Source organism: Lolium rigidum, chromosome 2, assembly GCF_022539505.1.
Source record: "Lolium rigidum isolate FL_2022 chromosome 2, APGP_CSIRO_Lrig_0.1, whole genome shotgun sequence".
NCBI lineage: Eukaryota > Viridiplantae > Streptophyta > Magnoliopsida > Poales > Poaceae > Lolium > Lolium rigidum.
In genome coordinates, this window is record NC_061509.1 from 15,716,312 (window position 1) to 15,740,402 (window position 24,091).

Genomic DNA, 24,091 nt, shown 5'->3' on the forward strand with positions numbered 1-24,091 from the left:
AGGATTTCTCGCTTTTGATTATTCTCAACTTAGACATCCATACCGGGACAACATGGACAACCGTACAAATGGACTCCTCTTTAAGCTTAAAGCTTTTGGCAACATAAATTTCTCATAAGAGATTTTTGAGGTTTTAATGTCCATGCTGAAACTTCCACCATGTAAACATGGCTTTGGTTAGCGGCCCAATGTTCTTCTCTAACAATATGCATACTGATGGCGTGTAACTCACACGTTCGTTGGGAACCCCAAGAGGAAGGTATGATGCGCACAGTAGCAAGTTTTCCCTCAGAAAGTTCAACATCTACATCTTTATACTTTTGCATTTCACAAAGTTCAACAAAATTATTGAGATGGGCAGCAGCATCATCAGAACTAGCACCAGAAAATTGATCTCTCATAACCAAATTCAGTAAAGCAGGTTTAATTTCAAAGAATTCTCGCCGTAGTAGCAGGTGGAGCAATAGGTGTGCATAGGAAATCATTATTATTTGCATTTGTGAAGTCACACAACTTAGTATTTTCAGGAGTATTCATTTTAGCAACGGTAAATAAAACAAACTAGATAAAGTAAATGCAAGTAACTAATTTTTTTGTGTTTTTGATATAGAGAGCAAGACAGTAAATAAAGTAAAACTAGCAACTAATTTTTTTGTATTTTGATTTAGTGCAGCAAACAAAGTAGTAAATAAAATAAAGCAAGACAAAAACAAAGTAAAGAGATTGAGAAGTGGAGACTCCCCTTGCAGCGTGTCTTGATCTCCACGGCAACGGCGCCAGAAAAGAGCTTGATGGCGTGTAACTCACACGTTCGTTGGGAACCCCAAGAGGAAGGTATGATGCGCACAGTAGCAAGTTTTCCCTCAGAAAGAAACCAAGATTTAATCGAACCAGTAGGGAGCCAAGAAGCACGTTGAAGGTTGATGGTCGCGAAATGTGATGCGGCGCAACACCAGGGATTCCGGCGCCAACGCGGAACCTGCACAACACAACTCCAAGTACTTTGTCCCAACGAAACAGGTGAGGTTGTCAATCTCACCGGCTTGCTGTAACAAAGGATTAAGCGTATCGAGTGGAAGATGTTTGCAAGAAAATAATAAAACACAAGTATTGCAGTAGAATTTATGCTATGTAAAGAATAGGACCGGGGTCCACAGTTCACTAGAGGTGTCTCTCCCATAAGATAAAAGCATGTTGGGTGAACAAATTACAGTCGGGCAATTGACAAATAGAGAAAGGCATAACAATGCATATACATGATATGATAAATATAGTGAGATTTAATTGGGCATTACGACAAAGTACATAGACCGCCATCCAACCGCATCTATGCCTAAAAAGTCCACCTTCAGGTTATCATCCGAACCCCATTCGGTATTAAGTTGCAAAGCAACGGACAATTGCATTAAGTATGGTGCGTAATGTAATCGACAACTACATCCTTAGACATAGAATCAATGTTTTATCCCTAGTGGCAACAAGACATCCACAACCTTAGAACTTTCGTCACACGTCCCGGATTCAATGGAGGCATGAACCCACTATCGAGCATAAATACTCCCTCTTGGAGTTAAGAGTAAAAACTTGGCCGAGCCTCTACTAATAACGGAGAGCATGCAAGATCATAAACAACACATAAACAATAGATTGATAATCACCATAATCATAGTACTCTCTATCCATCGGATCCCGACAAACACAACATATAGTATTACATATAGATGATCTTGATCATGTTAGGCAGCTCACAAGATCCAACAATGAAGCACAACAAGGAGAAGACGACCATCTAGCTACTGCTATGGACCCATGGTCCAGGGGTGAACTACTCACTCATCACTCCGGAGGCGATCATGGCGATGAAGAGTCCTCCGGGAGATGAATCCCCTCTCCGGCAGGGTGCCGGAGGCGATCTCCCTGAATCCTCCGAGATGGGATTCGCGGCGGCGGCGTCTCCGGAAGGTTTTCCGTATCGTGGCTCTCGGTGCATCGGGGGTTTCGCGACGGAAGCTTTAAGTAGGCGGAAGGGTAGGTCGGGGGCCACACGAGGAGCCCGGGGGCAGGCCGGCGCGGCCAGGGCCCGGGCCGCGCCGCCCTATCCCCTGGCTGCCTCGTGGCCCCACTTCGTTGACTCTTCGGTCTTCCGGAAGCTTCGTGCAAAAATAGGACCCCGGGCGAAAGTTTCGTCCAATTCCGAGAATATTTCCTTACTAGGATTTACGAAACCAAAAACAGCAGAAAACAAGAATCGGCTCTTCGGCATCTTGTTAATAGGTTAGTTCCGGAAAATGCATAAATATGACATATAATGTGCATAAAACATGTAGGTATCATCAATAAAGTAGCATGGAACATAAGAAATTATCGATACGTTGGAGACGTATCAGCATCCCCAAGCTTAGTTCCGCTCGTCCCGAGCGAGGTAAAACGATAACAAAGATAATTTCTGAAGTGACATGCCATCATAATCTTGATCATACTATTTGTAAACATATGTAATGAATGCAGCGATCAAAACAAAGGTAATGACATGAGTAAACAAGTGAATCATAAAGCAAAGACTTTTCATGAATAGTACTTCAAGACAAGCATCAATAAGTCTTGCATAAGAGTTAACTCATAAAGCAATAAATCAAAGTAAAGGTGTTGAAGCAACACAAAGGAAGATGAAGTTTCAGCGGTTGCTTTCAACTTATAACATGTATATCTCATGGATATTGTCAACATAAAGTAATATAACAAGTGCAATATGCAAGTATGTAGGAATCAATGCACAGTTCACACAAGTGTTTGCTTCTTAAGGTGGAAGGAGATAGGTAAACCGACTCAACAATAAAAGTAAAAGAATGGTCCTTCAAAGAGGAAAGCATCGATTGCTGTATTTGTGCTAGAGCTTTTATTTTGAAAACATGAAACAATTTTGTCAACGGTAGTAATAAAGCATATGAGTTATGTAAATTATATCTTACAAGTTGCAAGCCTCATGCATAGTATACTAATAGTGTCCGCACCTCGTCCTACTTAGCTTGGACTACCGGATCTTTGCATGCCATGTTTCAACCAAGTGTCACAAAGGGGTACCTCCATGCCGCTCGTACAAAGGTCTAAGGAGAATGCTCGCATTTTGGATTTCTCGCTTTTGATTATTCTCAACTTAGACATCCATACCGGGACAACATGGACAACAGATAATGGACTCCTCTTAAATGCATAAGCATGTAGCAATGATTATTATTCTCATATGAGATTGAGGATATATGTCCAAAACTGAAACTTCAACCATGGTTCATGGCTTTAGTTAGCGGCCCAATGTTCTTCTCTAACAATTTTGCATGCTCCAACCACTAAAATGATAGACCTTCAGACAAGACGGACATGCATAGCAACTCACATGATATTCAACAATAGTTGATGGCGTTCCCTGAAGCATGGTTATCGCACAACAAGCAACTTAATAAAATATAAAGTGCATAAGTACATATTCAATACTACGATAGTTTTTAAGGCTATTTTGTCCCATGAGCTATATATTGCAAAGGTGAATGATGGAATTTTAAAGGTAGCACTCAAGCAATTTACTTTGGAATGGCGGAGAAATACCATGTAGTAGGTAGGTATGGTGGACACAAATGGCATAGTAGTTGGCTCAAGGATTTTGGATGCATGAGAAGTATTCCCTCTCGATACAAGGTTTAGGCTAGCAAGGTTATTTGAAGCAAACTCAAGGATGAACAAGTGCAGCAAGACTCACATAAAAGACATATTGTAAACATTATAAGACTCTACACCGTCTTCCTTGTTGTTCAAAACTCAATACTAGATATTATCTAGACCTTAGAGAGACCAAATATGCAAATCAAATTTTAGCAAGCTCTATGTATTTCTTCATTAATGGGTGCAAAGAATATGATGCAAGAGCTTAAACATGAGCACAACAATTGCCAAGTATCACATTATCCAAGACATTTTAGAATTACTACATGTAGCATTTTTCAATTCCAACCATATAACAATTTAACGAAGAAGAAACTTCGCCATAAACATTATGAGTAAAGCCTAAGGACACATGTGTCCATATGCAACAGCGGAGCGTGTCTCTCTCCCACAAAGTGAATGCTAGGATCCATTTTATTCAAACAAAACAAAAACAAAAACAAACCGACGCTCCAAGTAAAGAACACAAGATGTGATTGAATAAAAATATAGTTTCAGGGGAGGAACCCGATGATGTTGTCGATGAAGAAGGGGATGCCTTGGGCATCCCCAAGCTTAGACGCTTGAGTCTTCTTAGAATATGCAGGGGTGAACCACGGGGGCATCCCCAAGCTTAGAGCTTTCACTCCTCTTGATCATAGTATATCATACTCCTCTCTTGACCCTTGAAAACTTCCTTCACACCAAACTTCAAGCAAACTCATTAGAGGGTTAGTGCACAATTAATAATTCATACATTCAGAGGTGAGACAATCATTATTTTCACTTCTGGACATTGCATAATGCTACTGGACATTAATGGATCAAAGAAATAAATCCAACATAGCAAAAGAGGCAATGCGAAATAAAAGGCAGAATCTGTCAAAAACAGAACAGTCCGTAAAGACGAATTTAAAGCTGGCACCATACTTGCTCAAATGGAAAAACTCAAAACTAATGAAAGTTGCGTACATATCTGAGGATCACGCTCGTAAATTGGCAGATTTTTTCGAATTTTCTACAGAGAACTGTGCCCAGATTCGTGACAGACAGCAATGCTGTTTCTGCGCAGCGATCCCAAATATAACATCAACTATAACATAGAAACTTTACTTGGCACAAAAACATGATAAGGAGAGGTTGCTACAGTAGTAAACAACTTCCAAGACTCAACAAAACAAAAAATTGCTGTAGTAAAAACATGGGTTGTCTCCCATAAGCGCTTTTCTTTAACGCCTTTCAGCTAGGCGCAGAAAGTGCAAATCAAGTAACATCGAGAGTAGAAGCATCAACATCATAACGTGTTCTAATAATAGAATCAAAAGGCAACTTCATTCTCTTTCTAGGGAAGTGTTCCATACCTTTCTTGAGAGGAAATTGATATTTAATATTACCTTCTCTCATATCAATAACAAGCACCAACGAGTTCGAAGAAAAGGTCTTCCCAATACAATAGGACAAGATGCATTGCATTCGATATCCAAGACAACAAAATCAACGGGGACAAGGTTATTGTTAACCGTAATGTGCACATTATCAATCCTCCCCAAAGGTTTCTTTTTAACATTATCGGCAAGATTAACATCCAAATAACAATTCTTCAATGGTGGCAAGTCAAGCATATCATAAATCTTTTTAGGCATAACGAAATACTTGCACCAAGATCACATAAAGCATTACATTTAAAGTCATTGAATTTCATTTTAATGATGGGCTCCCAACCATCTTCTAACTTTCTAGGAATAGAAGTTTCAAGTTTTAGTTTCTCTTCTCTAGCTTTTATGAGAGCATTTGTAATATGTTTTGTAAAGGCTAAATTTATAGCACTAGCATTAGGACTTTTAGCAAGTTTTTGTAAGAACTTTATAACTTCAGAGATGTGGCAATCATCAAAATCTAAATCATTATGAGCTACAGCAATGGGATCATTGTTCCCAAGGTTGGAAAAAATTTCAGCAGTTTTATCACAAGCGGTTTCAGTAGTTTTAGCAATTTCGAGCGGTTTTGTTCGCTTTGCACTAGAAGTAGAAACATTGCCAACACCAATTATTTTACCATTGATAGTAGGAGGTGCAGCAACATGTGAAGAATTAGCATTACTAGTGGTGGTAATAGTCCAAACTTTAGCTACATTATTCTCTTTAGCTAGTTTTTCATTTTCTTCTCTATCCCACCTAGCACGCAGTTCAGCCATTAATCTTATATTCTCATTAATTCTAACTTGGATGGCATTTGCTGTAGTAGTAATCTTATTATCAATATCATTATTAGGCATAACTTTTAATTTTAAAAGATTTACATCAGAGGCAAGTCTATCAACTCTAGAAGCAATAATATCAATTTTATCAAGCTTTTCCTCAACAGATTTGTTAAAAGCAGTTTGTGTACTAATAAATTCTTTAAGCATAGCTTCAAGACCAGAGGGTACACTCCTATTATTGTTGTAAGAATTCCCATAAGAATTACCATAACCATTACCATTAGCAGAAGGATATGGCCTATAGTTATTACCGAGTTGTTCCTATAAGCATTGTTGTTGAAATTATTGTTTTTAATGAAATTCACATCAACATTTTCTTCTTGAGCAACCAATGAAGCTAAAGGAACATTATTTGGATCAACATTAGATCTACCATTCACAAGCATAGACATAATCACATCAATCTTATCACTCAAGGAAGAGGTTTCTTCAACATAATTTACCTTCTTACCTTGTGGAGCTCTTTCCGTGTGCCATTCAGAGTAATTTATCATCATATCATCAAGAAGTTTTGTGGCCGCCCCCAATGTGATGGACATAAAGGTACCTCCAGCAGCTGAATCCAATAAATTCCGCGAAGAAAAATTTAGTCCTGCATAGAAGGTTTGGATGATCATCCAAGTAGTCGATCCATGGGTTGGGCAATTCTTTACCAAAGTTTTCATTCTCTCCCATGCTTGAGCAACATGTTCAGTATCTAATTGCTTAAAATTCATTATGCTACTTCTCAAAGATATAATTTTAGCGGGAGGATAATATCTACCAATAAAAGCATCCTTGCATTTAGTCCATGAATCAATACTATTCTTAGGCAAAGATAGCAACCAATCTTTAGCTCTTCCTCTTAATGAGAAAGGAAACACTTTCAATTTAATAATATCACCATCTACATCTTTATACTTTTGCATTTCACAAAGTTCAACAAAATTATTGAGATGGGCAGCAGCATCATCAGAACTAGCACCAGAAAATTGATCTCTCATAACCAAATTCAGTAAAGCAGGTTTAATTTCAAAGAATTCTGCTGTAGTAGCAGGTGGAGCAATAGGTGTGCATAGGAAATCATTATTATTTGCATTTGTGAAGTCACACAACTTAGTATTTTCAGGAGTATTCATTTTAGCAACGGTAAATAAAACAAACTAGATAAAGTAAATGCAAGTAACTAATTTTTTTGTGTTTTTGATATAGAGAGCAAGACAATAAATAAAGTAAAACTAGCAACTAATTTTTTTGTATTTTGATTTAGTGCAGCAAACAAAGTAGTAAATAAAATAAAGCAAGACAAAAACAAAGTAAAGAGATTGAGAAGTGGAGACTCCCCTTGCAGGCGTGTCTTGATCTCCCCGGCAACGGCGCCGGAAAAAGAGCTTGATGGCGTGTAACTCACACGTTCGTTGGGAACCCCAAGAGGAAGGTATGATGCGCACAGTAGCAAGTTTTCCCTCAGAAAGAAACCAAGGTTTAATCGAACCAGTAGGAGCCAAGAAGCACGTTGAAGGTTGATGGTCGCGAAATGTGATGCGGCGCAACACCAGGGATTCCGGCGCCAACACGGAACCTGCACAACACAACCCAAGTACTTTGTCCCAACGAAACAGTGAGGTTGTCAATCTCACCGGCTTGCTGTAACAAAGGATTAAGCGTATCTAGTGGAAGATGTTTGCAAGAAAATAATAAAACACAAGTATTGCAGTAGAATTTATGCTATGTAAAGAATAGGACCGGGGTCCACAGTTCACTAGAGGTGTCTCTCCCATAAGATAAAAGCATGTTGGGTGAACAAATTACAGTCGGGCAATTGACAAATAGAGAAAGGCATAACAATGCATATACATGATATGATAAATATAGTGAGATTTAATTGGGCATTACGACAAAGTACATAGACCGCCATCCAACTGCATCTATGCCTAAAAAGTCCACCTTCAGGTTATCATCCGAACCCCATTCAGTATTAAGTTGCAAAGCAACAGACAATTGCATTAAGTATGGTGCGTAATGTAATCGACAACTACATCCTTAGACATAGAATCAATGTTTTATCCCTAGTGGCAACAAGCACATCCACAACCTTAGAACTTTCCGTCACCGTCCCGGATTCAATGGAGGCATGAACCCACTGTCGAGCATAAATACTCCCTCTTGGAGTTAAGAGTAAAAACTTGGCCGAGCCTCTACTAATAACGGAGAGCATGCAAGATCATAAACAACACATAAACAATAGATTGATAATCACCATAATCATAGTACTCTCTATCCATCGGATCCCGACAAACACAACATATAGTATTACATATAGATGATCTTGATCATGTTAGGCAGCTCACAAGATCCAACAATGAAGCACAACAAGGAGAAGACGACCATCTAGCTACTGCTATGGACCCATGGTCCAGGGGTGAACTACTCACTCATCACTCCGGAGGCGATCATGGCGATGAAGAGTCCTCCGGGAGATGAATCCCCTCTCCGGCAGGGTGCCGGAGGCGATCTCCTGAATCCCCCGAGATGGGATTCGCGGCGGCGGCGTCTCCGGAAGGTTTTCCGTATCGTGGCTCTCGGATGCGGGGGTTTCGCGACGGAAGCTTTAAGTAGGCGGAAGGGTAGGTCGGGGGCCACACGAGGAGCCCGGGGGCAGGCCGGCGCGGCCAAGGCCCGGGCCGCGCCGCCCTATCCCCTGGCTGCCTCGTGGCCCCACTTCGTTGACTCTTCGGTCTTCCGGAAGCTTCGTGCAAAAATAGGACCCCGGGCGAAAGTTTCGTCCAATTCCGAGAATATTTCCTTACTAGGATTTCGAAACCAAAAACAGCGAGAAAACAAGAATCGGCTCTTCGGCATCTTGTTAATAGGTTAGTTCCAGAAAATGCATAAATATGACATATAATGTGCATAAAACATGTAGGTATCATCAATAAAGTAGCATGGAACATAAGAAATTATCGATACGTTGGAGACGTATCACATACTCTAACCTTTTATCATGGTTATCTCCTTTACTTCAGACAAGACGTACATGCATAGTAACTCACATGATATTTATCAAAAATATGATGATGGTGTCCCCATGTCAGCATGGTTGCCACACAACAAGCAACTTATAAGAACTAAGATACATAAGTGACATATTCCTCACCACAATATTTTTTTAGGCTACTTTCCCATGAGCTATGTATTGCAAAAACAAGAAATTATTTTGAAAGTTTTAAAGGTAGCACATGTAAATTTACTTGGAGTGGCGGTGAAATACCACATAAAGGTAGGTATGGTGGACACTTTTGGCATATTTTGGTTTTTGGTTGTTGGATGCACGAGTAGAGATCATACTCAGTACATAATGAAGGCTAGCAAAAAGAAAGATAGCGACCAACTAAGAGAGCAATAATGGTCATAATCATGAATAGCGACAAAACTTATTAATTAAAGCATATGGTGATATTAAAAGTCTAAACTAAATGATCAATTCAACCCAATTGAAACATCAGAGGAGATCTTCCATTTGCATCATTATTAATATGAAACCTTTTTACTCATATCCAACACCAATCAACTTATTTGAAACAACTCTCATTTATAATATTCATTAAAGATCAGAGAGCTAATCATATATAACTGAAGCATACTAACAAGCTCTGAACAAAATAGGAGTGAAAAACCAGAGCTAAACGCAGTACTAGCAAAAATAAAACGCTCGTTGAACAATAAGAGTGAAAACTAGAGCGTTCATACAATTAAAACGGAGCGTGTCTCTCTCCCAAACAAACATGGTATGATGGTGCCCACTTTATTGAAAATAAAATACACAACAAAAAATAAAGATGCTCCAAGAATAACACATAGTATATGAAGCAATAAAAATATAGTGAACAGAAACATGACCTGATATTTTTATTGATGAAGAAGGGGATGCCTTGGGCATCCCCAAGCTTTGACGCTTGTACTTCTTGAATATATCTTGGGGTGACATGGGCATCCCCAAGCTTGAGCTTTTGTCCATTCTTCATCTCATCTCATCATTCTTCTTTCCTACACTTGAAAACTTCCTTCATACAAAACTCATCACAAATCTCATTAGCAGCTAGTGCAATGATAATATTAATCAAATCTACAAAGTTCAGTATGACATATGAAAAGCATTTTAATAAGCATTAGCTACTGTAGCACAACTTCAATAAGGTTCTTTGATCAAGAGAACTCAAAAAGATGGGCAAAAAGATGCAAATGCAAAGCAGTGCAAGAATCTGTCAAAACAGAACAGTTCGTAAAAATTGATTTTTGTAAAATAGTTACGCTGCGTAACTCAAAAAGCTCTGAACTAATGAAAGTTAGATAAATACCTGTGGAAGATGCTCGTAAATTGGCAGCTCAAACTTACGTTCTGGTGATTTTTGGCGATTTTTCTCATGACGAACCAGAAACAGTAAACAAGATTGCAAATCCCCCAAATACCACTTTCTCACCATTAGAGGCAATTCTTGGCACAAAAACAAAACAAACATGATAAGGAGAGGTCATTACAGTAGTAACGACTTCCAAGACTCAACAAAGCAGTAAATAACAGAAATATAAACATATTGGGTTGTCTCCCATAAAGCTCTTTCTTTATAGCCATTTAAGATGGGCATGATTATTTGATGGAGCTCTCAAACCCCTCTTTTTTTGTTTTCCAATTCTAAGTGAAACCGACAAAGAAACAAGAACCAAATAAAGAACCTAATAAAACTAAATAGGATAAAACCAAAGATAATAAAAGTAACTATATACAATGCTTACATGTGGATGGGTAATATTGAGTTTGAAGGAGACAACCTCATGTTGGTTGATGAATAGGGGGATGCCTTGGGCATCCCCAAGCTTAGATATTTGCATCTTCTTGAATATTCTCTTGGGATCCATCTACACATCCCCAAGCTTGAGATCTTGCATCCTCTTGCTCATCGCATATCACCATATTGATTGGAACTTAAAAACTGCATCCACATAAAGCTTCACAAAACTCATTAGTAGGTTAGTACTCATTAAATAAAATCCACAAGTGTTCAAGTATCCCTAATTTCTATAAAATATATCAAATATTTAGCCACTGTAATACTGAGGTTTCTTATTATTTCAATCGTACGTCGAAAACGAAGGAAACTTTTGAATCCTAAGTACAATATTTAAACAAAGAGAATAGAAATCTGTCAAAACTGAACACTCTGTAAAGATGTCACTCAATGAGATAGTTACGTAGCTCAAATCGAAAAACTCATGATTAATGAAAGACAGATCATAACCTCAGGTATATGCACAAAAAAAATTCATATCAAAATGCCATACTGAGATTTTTCACGAATTTTTGCAGCACAGCACAAGAAATCTCTCTCAACAGAATCAATCCGTAAAGATTGAATTATTAGATCTGTCTATGTACCTCAAATCAGAAAAGTCAGAACTAACGAAAGTTAGATATGAAGCACTACTATGCACTCAAGAAATTTCAGATCAAGATCTCGGTCTGGTGATTTTTAAAATTTTCTACAGTGGAGCACATGAAATCTGTTTTCTAGGCAGCATAGTGACAAACTTGCATAACAAACTAGGGGTTATCTATACAGTCTATTTACAGCGGGATATGTACACTATATACACTATTTACAAGATTTTAATGAAAAGCTTCTATGGAAAGAATTGTTTTGGTTTCGCAGGCATGAACACAAGTGTTCAAGGTCGACCCCCACTTCACTATTACTCATCTTTCCAATCACTTTTCTTTTCTGAAAACATTTTTTTATTTTTTATATAAGTAGTACAACTATTTTTTTTTGTAATTCGCATTCCCTATCCATACATGATATAGAGAACAACTAGGTACAGGAAGTAAAACTACTTAGAGATAAAGCAAACAAGTGCACACGAAAATATTCACCTACGCTATGGCTCCCCGGCAACGGCGCCAGAAAAAGATCTTGATAACCCACAAGTATAGGGGATCGCGTGTAGCCTTTTCGATAAGTAAGAGTGTCGAACCCAACGAGAAGCTAAAGGTAGGATAAGTACTCTCTCAAGTTCTATCAACCACTGATACAACTCTACGCGCACTAAGCGCTTGCTTCATCTAGGAAATAAAACTACAGTAGCAATACAGGTATGAGAGATAGCTTTGCAAGATAATAAATACATGAAAGTAAATGTTAGTGCTGCAGCAATAAAGTACACTAAGTAACCATATACTAACAGTACCATGAGTGTGGAAAAGTGGTGGTAATTGTGGTGGCTTTGTCCAAGATTAATTAGTGAAGACATTTAGTTCATTGTCTTTGATGTAGTTTTCAATGTGGGGGAGGCTAAATATACAAGCGCTCCACTACTTGGGATTACAAGTACTATATGATTGGTTTGTTAGCAAACATCCGTAAATACTAACAATGCATTAAGGTTTCCCCAACCATAGCCTTAAGTTTATGGTCCTCTTACTCCCATACATGCAACTAACCGGTTTGAGCCCTTAGGTTTCTGTCACTCCGGCAGGACTACCCCCTTCTTTTGCACATACTACTAACCCTATGGTGTTGATCCATGCGCGCACAAGTATAATGGACACCAAAATACAGTACCATATCAACATACAACTCTAATGAACCATAGACATTCAACAAAGCAATCAAAAGACAGTTATACTACATAAACATGACATAGATCATAGGATAAATATTATAGCATCAAACACCATGTTACATAGGACGGTACAGAGGTTTATGAGAGGATGAACCACTGAATACAAGGAGGAGATGGTGATGGAGATGGCGGTGAAGACGTTGGAGAGGGGCAGCGCGGCGGCGCAGGGCGGCGGCGGCGCCGGCAGCGCGGGGAACTCCTTTCCCCGCCGCCGCCAAGCTTGGGGAGCGCCGCCCCTTAGCCTCCCTCCTTCATGGCTTCTTGGGATCCCTCCCCCATGGAGATGGGATCCATGGGGGAGGCAAAAACGTGGCTTTGGTGGATGGAATTTCGTGGGTGGAGGTGTCCTCCACGAGTTAGGGTTTCCTCCTTTATATAGACTCTCGGATTTCCGTCATCCCATCTAGGGCTTCAGTAAAACGGGTCCCTAGGCTACATACGGACTTTGATTGGGCCGAGTTTTAACTCTAGAACGTTCAGCAGAAAATTATCTACAACTTCCTCTTCAGGCCCAACTTCGTTGGAGGTCATCTTCGAGGGTCAAATAGACAATCTCCGAAAACAGTTCTGGGACAGATTTCAGCAAAGTTCCAATTCGACTCCAACAAAGTTTCCTCTTATATTCTTGATAATTCCTACACATCAAAGTGTAAAACAAGAACATTGTGCACTTTTGCAACTATTAATAGGTTAGTCCAAATAAATCATAAACTTAATATAAAAACAAGTGCCAAAGGCATAATATTAGCATGAAACAATCAAAAATTATAGATACGTTTGCGACGTATCAGAGGGTAGCACCGTCGATCAGAGTGGGTGGACAATCCGATTTAGCCACGTAACAACGCACAGGTTCCTTAACACACACTTGGCCACTCCACCGTTCTTCCGGCTATAGCTCAATAGCTGCAGGCTGCAGCGCCGACTCTCCCACTGTGTCGTGCTTAAAAGCTTGGAGAACGAAAATGGTCTATCACCTGAGACTCTTCTATCACCTGGGGCGCGTTTGGTTGACTGGGCCGAAATCTTGCACGACTGGCACAAAGAGATGGGTGCCCCTGCGCGTTGCGAACGGGCCGCCGACCACTTTTGGCCCATCGTTTGGTAACCTATGCTGCACCGGCCCGAACAGAGTTGCAAATTGTTTGAATGCCTGCAGACAGCATTTCATCTCTGTTCAGCCACACCACATGTATTTGGTTGCCATTTTGGGCACCCAGACAAGAGCTTCTCCTCATCACATTCAAATATGGTGATCTTACCATCATATAACGGCACACAAACCGCTCAAACACGATCATAAGCACATCAAACACCTATACAGAACGAACAGAATACTTCATATGTCATAATCTAGCGTCAGAGTGGTAAGACGCTTGCCTAAATCTGGGAGCAAACTCCCCAGGTCTAAAAGCATTGTTCGAAAGCCTCCTAGAGGCCAGCACAGCAGTGAGATATGCACAAAAGTTGTGTTTATCAGCCACCTAGAGGACAGCACAACTAACAGGATCAGACATAAACAGAGGTAGCGATGGAGCAGCAACACCTTAACACCGAGGATCAGCAAAAGGGCCCTTGCCTCTTGCAGCCGAAGACGCTGGACACGGACGTCTCCTTCCTGAAGATGTCGACCTTGAAGCCGTCATCGTGAGGGGTGAAGACAAGGGTGTCGTCGACGTGTAGCAAAATCCTGGCGCAGAACTCGTCCAGGACTTGATGAACCCGACGCGCTGCCCTATCCACTAGAACTGCACCTTCCACTTGCAACGGGCACCCAAGTACAGGCAGACCTTCATTGGGGGGCCATTGCTCTTGAGCTTGTACTTCCTGATGAGGGGTTGCTCCATGTACGGCGGGACGGCGAGGGCACGGAGGTCGTGGCTCTCCACCTGGACGAAGAAGGCCGGCAGACGCGCATTGGCTGCGTGCCCCAGGTCAGCAGGACGGCCAGCGTGGCGCCTCGGCGTTGTGATCTGCTGGTGGGCTTCCATGAACGCTGCGTTGGATCACGCAGCTGCACACGGACGACATAGTCGATAGCGTCCAGTATGGGCCCGTCCGAGAAGAATTCCAGGAAGGGCCAGTTCTGCACAACCACAAGGAAGCAATGTCAAGCTCAACCAGGCAATGGCATGGACAATCAGATGCAGGCAATGTCATGCACAATCAGAAGCAGGCAATGGCAATGGCATGCACAAGCTCGAGCAGGTAATGGCATGCACAATCAGAAGTAGGCAATCGCAATGGCATGCAGAAGCTCAAGCAGGCAATGGCAATGGCATGCACAAGGTCAAGCAGGCAATGGCATGCACAAGGTCAAGCAGGCAATGACATGCACAAGGTCAAGCAGGCAATGACATGCACAAGGTCAAGCAGGCAATGTCATGCACAATCAGAAACATGCAATGGCATGCACAAGCTCAAGCAGGTAATGGCATGCACAATCAGAAGCAGACAATCGTAATGGCATGCACAATCAGAAGCAGACAATCGTAATGGCATGCACAATCAGAAGCAGACAATCATAATGGCATGCAGAAGCTCAAGCAGGCAATGGTAATGGCAGGCACAAGGTCAAGCAGGCAATGGCATACACAAGCTCAAGCAGGTAATGGCATGCACAAAGGTCAAGCAGGCAATGTCATGCACAATCACAAACAGGCAATGGCAATGCCAACTGCTTGAGCTTGGCATTGTCAAGCTCAAGCAATGTCATGGACAATGCCAATGCCAAGCTCAAGCACATTGCAATGAAACCTATGTACATTCACATCTACAAGCGACAAGGAGATTGAGTGTATGTATTTATGATTTGGGTGGATCGCCAGCGCCCCTGTCTAAGGACGAATAGGAGCAAATCCCGGTGGAGGAGGAGGCAGGCTAGCCGGTAAGTACATCCTCAGGTATGGCCGCGGTGCAGCGATCGGGAAGCTGGGCGTCGATGTTGCTGACGTATGGCGCCGAGCAATAAGTTGGGTGAACCCCAGCGGCGGCGGGATGGGAGGCGCGCCATAGGGGGCAGGCGGACGCGGCATGCCCCATGGCATCGCCCGCTGCATCGCGGTGGACGCGAACCCCGGCGGGGGCTCCATCTCCCTCCTGGAGCCCGGTGCACCGCCCGCCATTGCGGCCGCCCTCGCGGTCGGAAACCCTAGTGGGGAAGGGAAAAAACCCCTGTCCCCGACGGATCCGCCGGTCGAATCCCGGCGGCTCAAAGAGCCAGGATGGCGGCGCTCCGGGTTGCGACGCCGCCGGGCCTCATGCTCGTGAACGGTGATGGTCTATTCATCACCGGCACGCGGCCGGCATCGATCTGCGCCCTGGAGTCGCCGCCTCCGGCCTCGTACTCCCGAACGAGGCGCATTACCCCCCTCGGTGGACCTGGTTGCAGATGGCCGTACGGCTTGATCCGTCGGCGATGGTGAGGATGGCGGAGGCGGAGGTGGAGGAGGCGAGGAGGCCATGGCGGCGGTTGATGGGACAGGGCGATGTTGTCTGTGCCAGTAGTGAATGGGGAGAGAGAAGACTGAACCGGTGATGGGAAGTGGGGAGCGAGAACCAAGGCAGCGCGGTGTCTCCCGCGCTTCTCCACGCGTGCAGCCGTTGCACGCGGGCGTGCAAAATGGCACGACAACGGGCCTGGCCCCGGAGAAACTGCCGATCCGGGCGTTCCTCCAGAGCCTGTCCCAGGAGTGCTTTAAGAACCGGTTGGGCCACAACGTGGACCTCTTACAGACAACCAAACGGAACGGTTTTTGCTGGGCCGATGCGAGCCAAAAGGCTCACAGCCTACCAAACGCGCCCCTGGTGAGATAGAATTCGGATCTTTGGCTTTCAGGCATGGAAAAAATAACGCGCTATTTCAACGTTTTAGCGGCGCCATAGCGTATTTAGAAGGTGAACGCTACGATATGCATAATTTGCTCGCTATTGCGCTAATCTCGCTATTAGCGGCGCTAAGCTCGCTATCTGTTGTAACGTTATAGCGTTATAGCGCGCTAAAAAGTTACGGAACTAGCGCAGCCCACGAGACTACGATTTCAACCTAGCTCAACTCATATCTAGTTTTCATCCTTGCAGGTTCTCTTCCAACATGGCTAGTATCGGAAGGTAGTTCATCAGTGGTAGTTGTAGCCCATAGATACCATGGTTTAGCTCTATTGTTCTTAGTTCAGTTCAGGTATGTACTTCTTAGTTGAGTTAAGTTACGTAGTTCTTGTTTTCGTCCTGCATATTTTGTCTCTATGAGAGGAAGGGAAAACGTGTTGATATAATTCAGTCAAAACTGGTTAATAAGTTATGCATCTATTACTCTGGATATTTTTTTTAGCTGATAAAATCCTTAATATGCATGCTACCTGTCAATTTTCAATTTTTTGCGAAACACTATTTTGAAAAGGTGGCGTTTTGGCTCATAGGAGCAAATGCTCCTATTATATAAAATAATTAAAAAACAATTTTAAAAATGTCAAAAAATTCTGACATAATTTTTTTTGTTGTACATCGTGACATTCTATGTTAGTGCACAAGTTTTCATGGAGAAACAACATTTTATGTGGCGTGTACAAAAAAGATAAAAAAATGTCCTGTACGTAGTCGTGTTATAGCATCAAAATTTGTCTTTTTTACTGGAGCCACAAATTTTTATAGTTTTTTTTGGAAAACTTGTGTACAAACATAAAATGTGTAGATGTACATGAAATTTTTTAGTTTAGAATTTTTTGAAACTTCGAAATGTAGATTCGAGCAAATGCTTCTATGAGCCAAAGTGAATATCCCGCACGTTATAACTTGCATATCATTTAGGGAAAGACCACGCTATTTCATTTAGTGCGCTAATTTTTTCTTGCTTTCAGGTCTATGAATACGTTTTTTTTGAAGGATATATATTTCTATATATAAAGGTAGAGCTGGCTCTACCTTTTTACAGCCAGAGGAAATACAGGGGGTGTAGGGTAAATTTACAAACCAGGTTTAATCCTGGGGGTCGAGAGGAAAAAAGGAGCAAAAAAACTAAACCGAAGCCAGCTTGTCTGCCCAAGAAATCAACTGTGGTTTAAGTTTTGGCGCACGGTTACTCCACAGCCTGAGTTCAGTACCTATGGGTGTGTTTGGTAGCTCGGGCCAAGAGAGAATAGCTATCTGCCCTCATACAAGTTGACCCTAGCTTGGTTGAGCTCAGATTTTTTCGTTTGTTTGGTAGGTCGGGCCAACCAAGACATGCTGAGTACGTCCATTGTTTGGTGAGTTGTATGCGTTGAGAATAGGTGAGGGGTCTACAATTTGTAAAAAGATCCATGTATACAAAAATGGAACATAACTACTCCGTAGATCCCTAGCCAAAGCAATCAGGTCCCTGTAAATAGAAAACAAAAATCAATCGGGTCCCTGGCAGCTCCGGTGAGGTGAGGGATCTCTGGCGCCGTGGAGCAGAGGATCTTGGGGCGGAGGACACCTTGGCTGGTCGACGTCGTGGAGGAGCTTCGTTTCCATGGTGCGGGACGGCGCCGGCGTGAGGTATCTCCGCTTCTGCCCGTTGCAGCTCCTCCACGAGGTCTTGCCCGCCGCTGGTAGGAGGAGAGGCGGCGGAGCTTGCAGCTGGTGCGAGGAGACGCGGTGGAGCTTGCTGCTAGTGCGGCGGAAGGTGGCGGCGCCGCGTGCTGCCGCTGCAGGGCGGCGGCTGGAGGGATGGAGGCCACGGGGAGGGTCGGCGGCGGCGGGAGGGCAAGATGCGGCGGGGCAGGACGGCGTCGGCGGGAGGGAGATACGCGGCGGGGCGGGACGGCGCCGGCAGGAGGCCGGCCTTGGCGCGGAAGGGCGCCGGCCTGAGGAGGGAGGCGGGATGGAGCCGGTGGGAGAGACGGAATTGGGGGAAAATGAGGAGTGGAAGAAGTGGGGGTGGGGGTCTGGGGGGGTGCGCGGGGCCAACTACAGTGTTTTGCGGGATGAGTTGAGCCTGGGCGAGTTGTGAAGCTCGATCTGAGCTTCGCAACTCAGCCTAGCTGAGAGGCTTTTTTCGTATGAGTTGGGCATAGCTGAGATGGACCGAGCCGGGCTAACAAACAACAAATAGCTAGTTGGGCTAGGTTGGGATGAGATTATCTGAGATGAGCCGGTCTACCAAACACGCCCTATCTGTCTGAGCAAAGCCTGTCTTCCAATATATTTGAAATTAAAGACCCTGTCGTTTCTTGCCTTCCATAGACCAAGCAAGCAGGCAGCCACACAAATTGTCCAAGTTTTTGAAGTCGTCAAGTCTATACTCGTTCTCTCCTACGTTTGCAAGTTCGTTGGACTACTTGACTTTCAGGTCTATAAGTACTGCATTTCCTCTTCGGTTGACATCGAGCAGCACCATCGACGAGCATGGCGCGTCGCGCGTGCGAGGAATGCTAGTACCATGTTCATTGCAGTACTGATGCTCGTCTTCCTGGCGAGCCATGCCTCCGCGGGTTTGTGCTCCTATCTCTCCGTCTCACCGTTTTGAAATTGATCACAGCATAACTCATGAGGGGTTTGCAGCGATTCTCTTCATCCACGTAGTGTGAATTTTATGTTTTTTCTTAGATTATAAGTTCATCAGTTCATGGATTTACGGATATTTGCGTGTTAATTTATTGCAGAAAAAGGAAACTATTGGATGAATAGCTCTGGCCACCCACTCTGTGTAAGCTTTCTGTGCGACGTGACATGCTGGATCGCGGGCAAAATGTTCAACGCCGTTGTCAAGGAACACAAGTGTATGGGTTCGCCGCTTGACAGCAGTTGTTGCTGCTATCTCTGCGACAAATAGGTTCGTCAACATGAGGACCGAAGATAGTCTCATGACTACAAATTCAAAAGGGCCAAAAGAAACCCGGTGATTTGTTGATTTAGCATATAAAGAAAGGGAATGAATAATTTCTCCTAGTTAATTAGTTAGTCTCATTGTCTGCAAGTTCTCCCGGTTTGCTCCTAGCTTACTAGTGCTTGATTAGTACTATCCACCTCCGTTCCAAAATTTAGGTTTACATTTTGGAAAGAGATGTAATATTATATTTTCAGAACTACTGGTGTCTGCAATATATCAGTTTTGCAAGAAGAAAGAGACATGCAAGAATGTAGCATGCAATGCGCCTACAGAAACCAGGGGCGAGATTCGTTTTAGTCCCACACCGTTTTGTGCGAGTGGGAGGCCACGAACCGCACTAGAAATCGCTACGAACCCAACCATCCCAAAGAAATTGGTCGTCAACGATCCGGCCTGACGTACCAATCCTTCAGCGAAACAATAGGAAGGGTTGCGCCGATCACCATGGAGTAGAGACAGGAGCAGCCTCACAACGAGTGCCGGCTGTCCATTTGGGAGACATTGTTGGGCCTTGGTTTCTGTCTACGTGGACATGAACAACATGAACAAACACGGGCCTGCGGCTGAAATACGGTGTCCCGTTGAAGTTGCCTTACGTCAAATCTATTTTAAGGTTGGAAGTCTCCAAAAAATGTGCTAGTATATACATTTTGCGTGGATGGTCAGATTTAGCCACGCGCCCACCAAAATGCACACATGGCAAGAGCGGCCACATCATCGGCTGCCACCCACTAAAACTATCCTCAGATCGAACGGATTTTGCAACCTTCTTCTAGCTACAATGGTGCGTACACCCGGAATGATCCACTGCTAGCGCCAAGAACCACTGTGTGGTGCGCTAAGGGCATCTCCAACCCTACGACCCAAACGGACGTCCGTTTCGGGTCGTTTGGGTCGCGAGACGGACACGCGGATAGCAGCGGATGTCCTACTTCGTTTATGTTCCCCAACGCACGCAAATACGCAAAATCTGCTCGTACTAGTACTACTCGGAGGCAGAGGAGGCCGTGCGCCCACGCCGCCGGACTTGGCCGAGGCGGAGGACTCCCGCAGGGCCGCGGCGGGCGCCGCCGGACTTGGCCGAGGCGGAGGACTCCCGCAGGGCCGGCGGCAGGCAAGCAGGGCGCCCCCAGCCTCCCAGCAGGCGCGCGAGGCGGTCGGGCGCGGCGAGGTGGGCGGAGGCTACCTCCGTGCAGGCTAGGCGCGGCGCGGGCAGCAGGCGAGGCCGGGCAGCAGGCGAGGCGGTCGGGCGCGGCGAGGTGGGCGGAGGCGGGGGCCGCGGGGCCGGGCTCCGCCGCAGGCGAGGCGCGCGCGCGGCCACGGGGAGAGTGGGCGGCGGCGGGTCAGCGGGGCCGGGCTCCAAGCCGGGCGAGCTCGCGGCGAGCCGGGCGGCGGCGGGGCGGGCTCCGCGCCGGCCGAGAGCGCGCGGCGGCGACGGGGAAGTGGGCGGCGGCCGGGGCCGGGCTCCGCGGCGGCGAGAGGCCAGGACGGCGCGGCACGGGGCGGCGCGCGACGCGCAGCTCGCAGAGGCCTTGCTCGCGTCGGGGCGAGGCGCAGCCCAAGGCGCGGAACGGCATGGCCCTGCAGCAGAGCCAGCGACGGCCGCCTCCGTGCAGGGGAGGCGCGGCGCGGGCCACCTCCGTGCAGGCGAGGCGCGGGGCGAGCTCGGCGGCGGCCGCCTCCGTGCAGGTGAGGCGCGGCGCGAGCGGAGCTCGTTTCAGCCGCAGCGACCTCCGGTAGTGATTAAAAAAAAGAAGGAGGCGGCGACAGCGGACTACATGCGATGGGCGACGGCGCAGTTCCTCCGGCGAGCCACAATCCGGCGATGGCTGGGCAAAAGTTGGAGCAAAGGGGATGGAGATAGAGGAGAGAGGAGGAGGAGGAAGAAAGAGGTGGGATGTGTGGCTGCCAAGTGGGGTTCATCCGGACCTGCGCGGATAGAAAAGGACGCGCGAGGACGCCCGCGTCTGTCCGTGGCCACGCAAAAGCTCCCCACATTTGCGTGAGATTTGGGTCAGACCGGACAGAATTCGATGGCTGTTTTGGTATGGGTGCCCCCGCTGGGTGCTGTTTTTACCCAAACGGACAAAAGTGGACAGTTTGCGTCCCCGCGTTGGAGATGCCCTAACAGCTTAGAAAAAGATACGGTCACCTCCCGAAGAGTCACTCTGTAGCACGGGCTCCTTGGAGCCTTTTTTTTTTGTTTATTTTAAAGTCTTAAAAAAATCTAAAAAAATCCTAGATGCTGACAATGGCCTATTCAACTGTCGTGTAAAACCTCAACGCATGATAATGGCCTATTACAAGATAATGCTTGGGTGAGCATGATCAACTTTGATGAGAGCTTCACCATGGACCATCTCACACAATTAGTGGCTTTATGGATAAAACTCCAAGACGTGCACCTTCATGATGAGGCCCCCGATGATATTTCTTGGAAGCTCACGTCTAATGGCCAATACTCGGCCAAGTCGGCCTATCAATTGCAATTCTTGGGCTCCACTTTCTCCTCCCTTCACAAGTCGGTGTGGAAGGTTTGGGCACCTCCTAAGGTCAAGTTCTTCGCATGGCTTCTCACTCAAAATAGGATTTGAACCGCGTCCCGGCTTCAAAAGAGTGGGTGGCCAAATTGCGGGTTGTGTCCCCTATGCAAGCAAGTGACGGAGTCGGTCAATCATCTTTTCATCCATTGCCGGTTCGCAGTGCGATTTTGGTGCTCCGTGCGGGATTGGCTTGGCCTTCCCAACTTGCAACCAAGCCAATGGGCGGGTCTCTCTATCAAGTCTTGGTGGGATTTTTTGACCATCAATGTCCTTCCTAGTCGCAAAGCCGTGGCCTCCATCTCCTTGCTTGTCCTTTGGGAAATTTGGAACGAGAGGAATGCGAGGGTCTTTCGCAACAAGCATGCCCCACATGTGGTTATTCTTCAAAATGTTAAACACGAAACCCGCTTGTGGGCTTCCGTGGGAGGAAAACACCTTAGGGATATTTTGCCGGGAGAGTAATGTTGGGATTCGTAGCATAGAAAACAAAAAATTTCCTACCGCAAGAACGAATAACAAGTCAAGATATAATCTAGTAGATGGTAGCAACGAGGTGAAGATCAACATACCCTCGAAGATCGCTAAGCGTAAACGAGATAAATCTCGTTGTGGATGTAGACGACCACTTGCCGCTTTCAAAAGCGCGTAGAAGATCTTGACGGTTCCACAATCGGGCAGCACCTCTGCACTCGGTCACACGTTCGGTGTTGATGACGACGTCCTTCTCCCTGTTCCAGCGGGCAACGGATGTAGTAGATCCTCCTCGGAATCCCGCCAGCACGACGGCGTGGTGACTGTGGTGGTGGAGATCTCTGGCAGGGCTTCGCCGTAAGCGTTGCGGGAGAAGAAGGAGGATGGAGTAGCTAGGGTTTGGGAGAGAGGGGGGCTTGGGGCACCGGCCAGGGAGCCCCTTGGTGGTGCGGCCAAGTAGTGGCCGGCCCCCTCCCTCTCCTCCTCATTATATAGGTGGAACCCCTAGGGTTTGCCCAAAGATTCAAATTAGAGTCCAACTCAAAAACTTACCATATGGTGAAACCTAGGGGAAGTGGGACTCCTCCCTTTCCTTCCCCTATGGCCGGCCATGGTGGTGGAGTCCACCATGGACTCCACCTTCCCCTTTGGCTGCCCGGCTAGGGTTGGTGGAGTCCATCCAGGACTCCACCTTCCATGGTGATTTCTTCCGGAAAGTTCTAAAACATTCTAGCGCCTTCCATAAATGCACCAGATCATTTTCAAACTTGGAAAGTGACTTCCTATATATGAATCTTATTCTCCGGACCATTCCGGAACTCCTCGTGATGTCCTGGATCCCATCCGAGACTCCGAACAACATTCAAACTCCATTCCATATTCCATATCTACTTAAAACGACATCAAACCTTATGTGTGTCACCCTACGGTTCGAGAACTATGCGGACATGATCGAGACTCCTCTCCGATCAATAACTAATAGCGGGACCTGGAGATCCATAATAGCTCCCACATATTTAACGATGACTTCATGATCGAAAAAACCATTTACATACGATACCGATTCCCTTTGTCACGCGATACTTTACTTATCCAAAATTCGATCATTGGTATCTCCATACCTTGTTTAACCTCGTTATTGACAAGTACTCTTTACTCGTACCGTGGTATGTCATCTCTTGTTACCTAGTCACATGCTTGCAAGCTAATCAGATGACATTCCACCGAGAGGGCTTAGAGTATATCTATCCGTCATTAGGATGGACAAATTGTTACCTGCCAAAACCCACCGGCGGGCAATGGTTAAGCAACACGAAGAGCCGGGAGGCTCCCAAGGCCGCTTAGTGGACCCTGGCACCTCGCGTCGTCCCGCAAGTCTTCCGAGCCACGTCCCGGCGGTTGCTAGGGCGTGCCACCCGACCTAGACCCGATCGGGAAGGTGTTAGATTGCTTCGATTGTTCCTGCATGGTAGACACGTAAACATTAAATACGAGCCCTATCGGCTCTCAGGTTGCCCTGTGGATCGGCTCAAAGAGCCGATCGCCCCATGGTTCACGTTGGATCTGCAATGGCATGGGGATCCTGCTTGATCAAAACAAAGCTAAAACGATCTACGA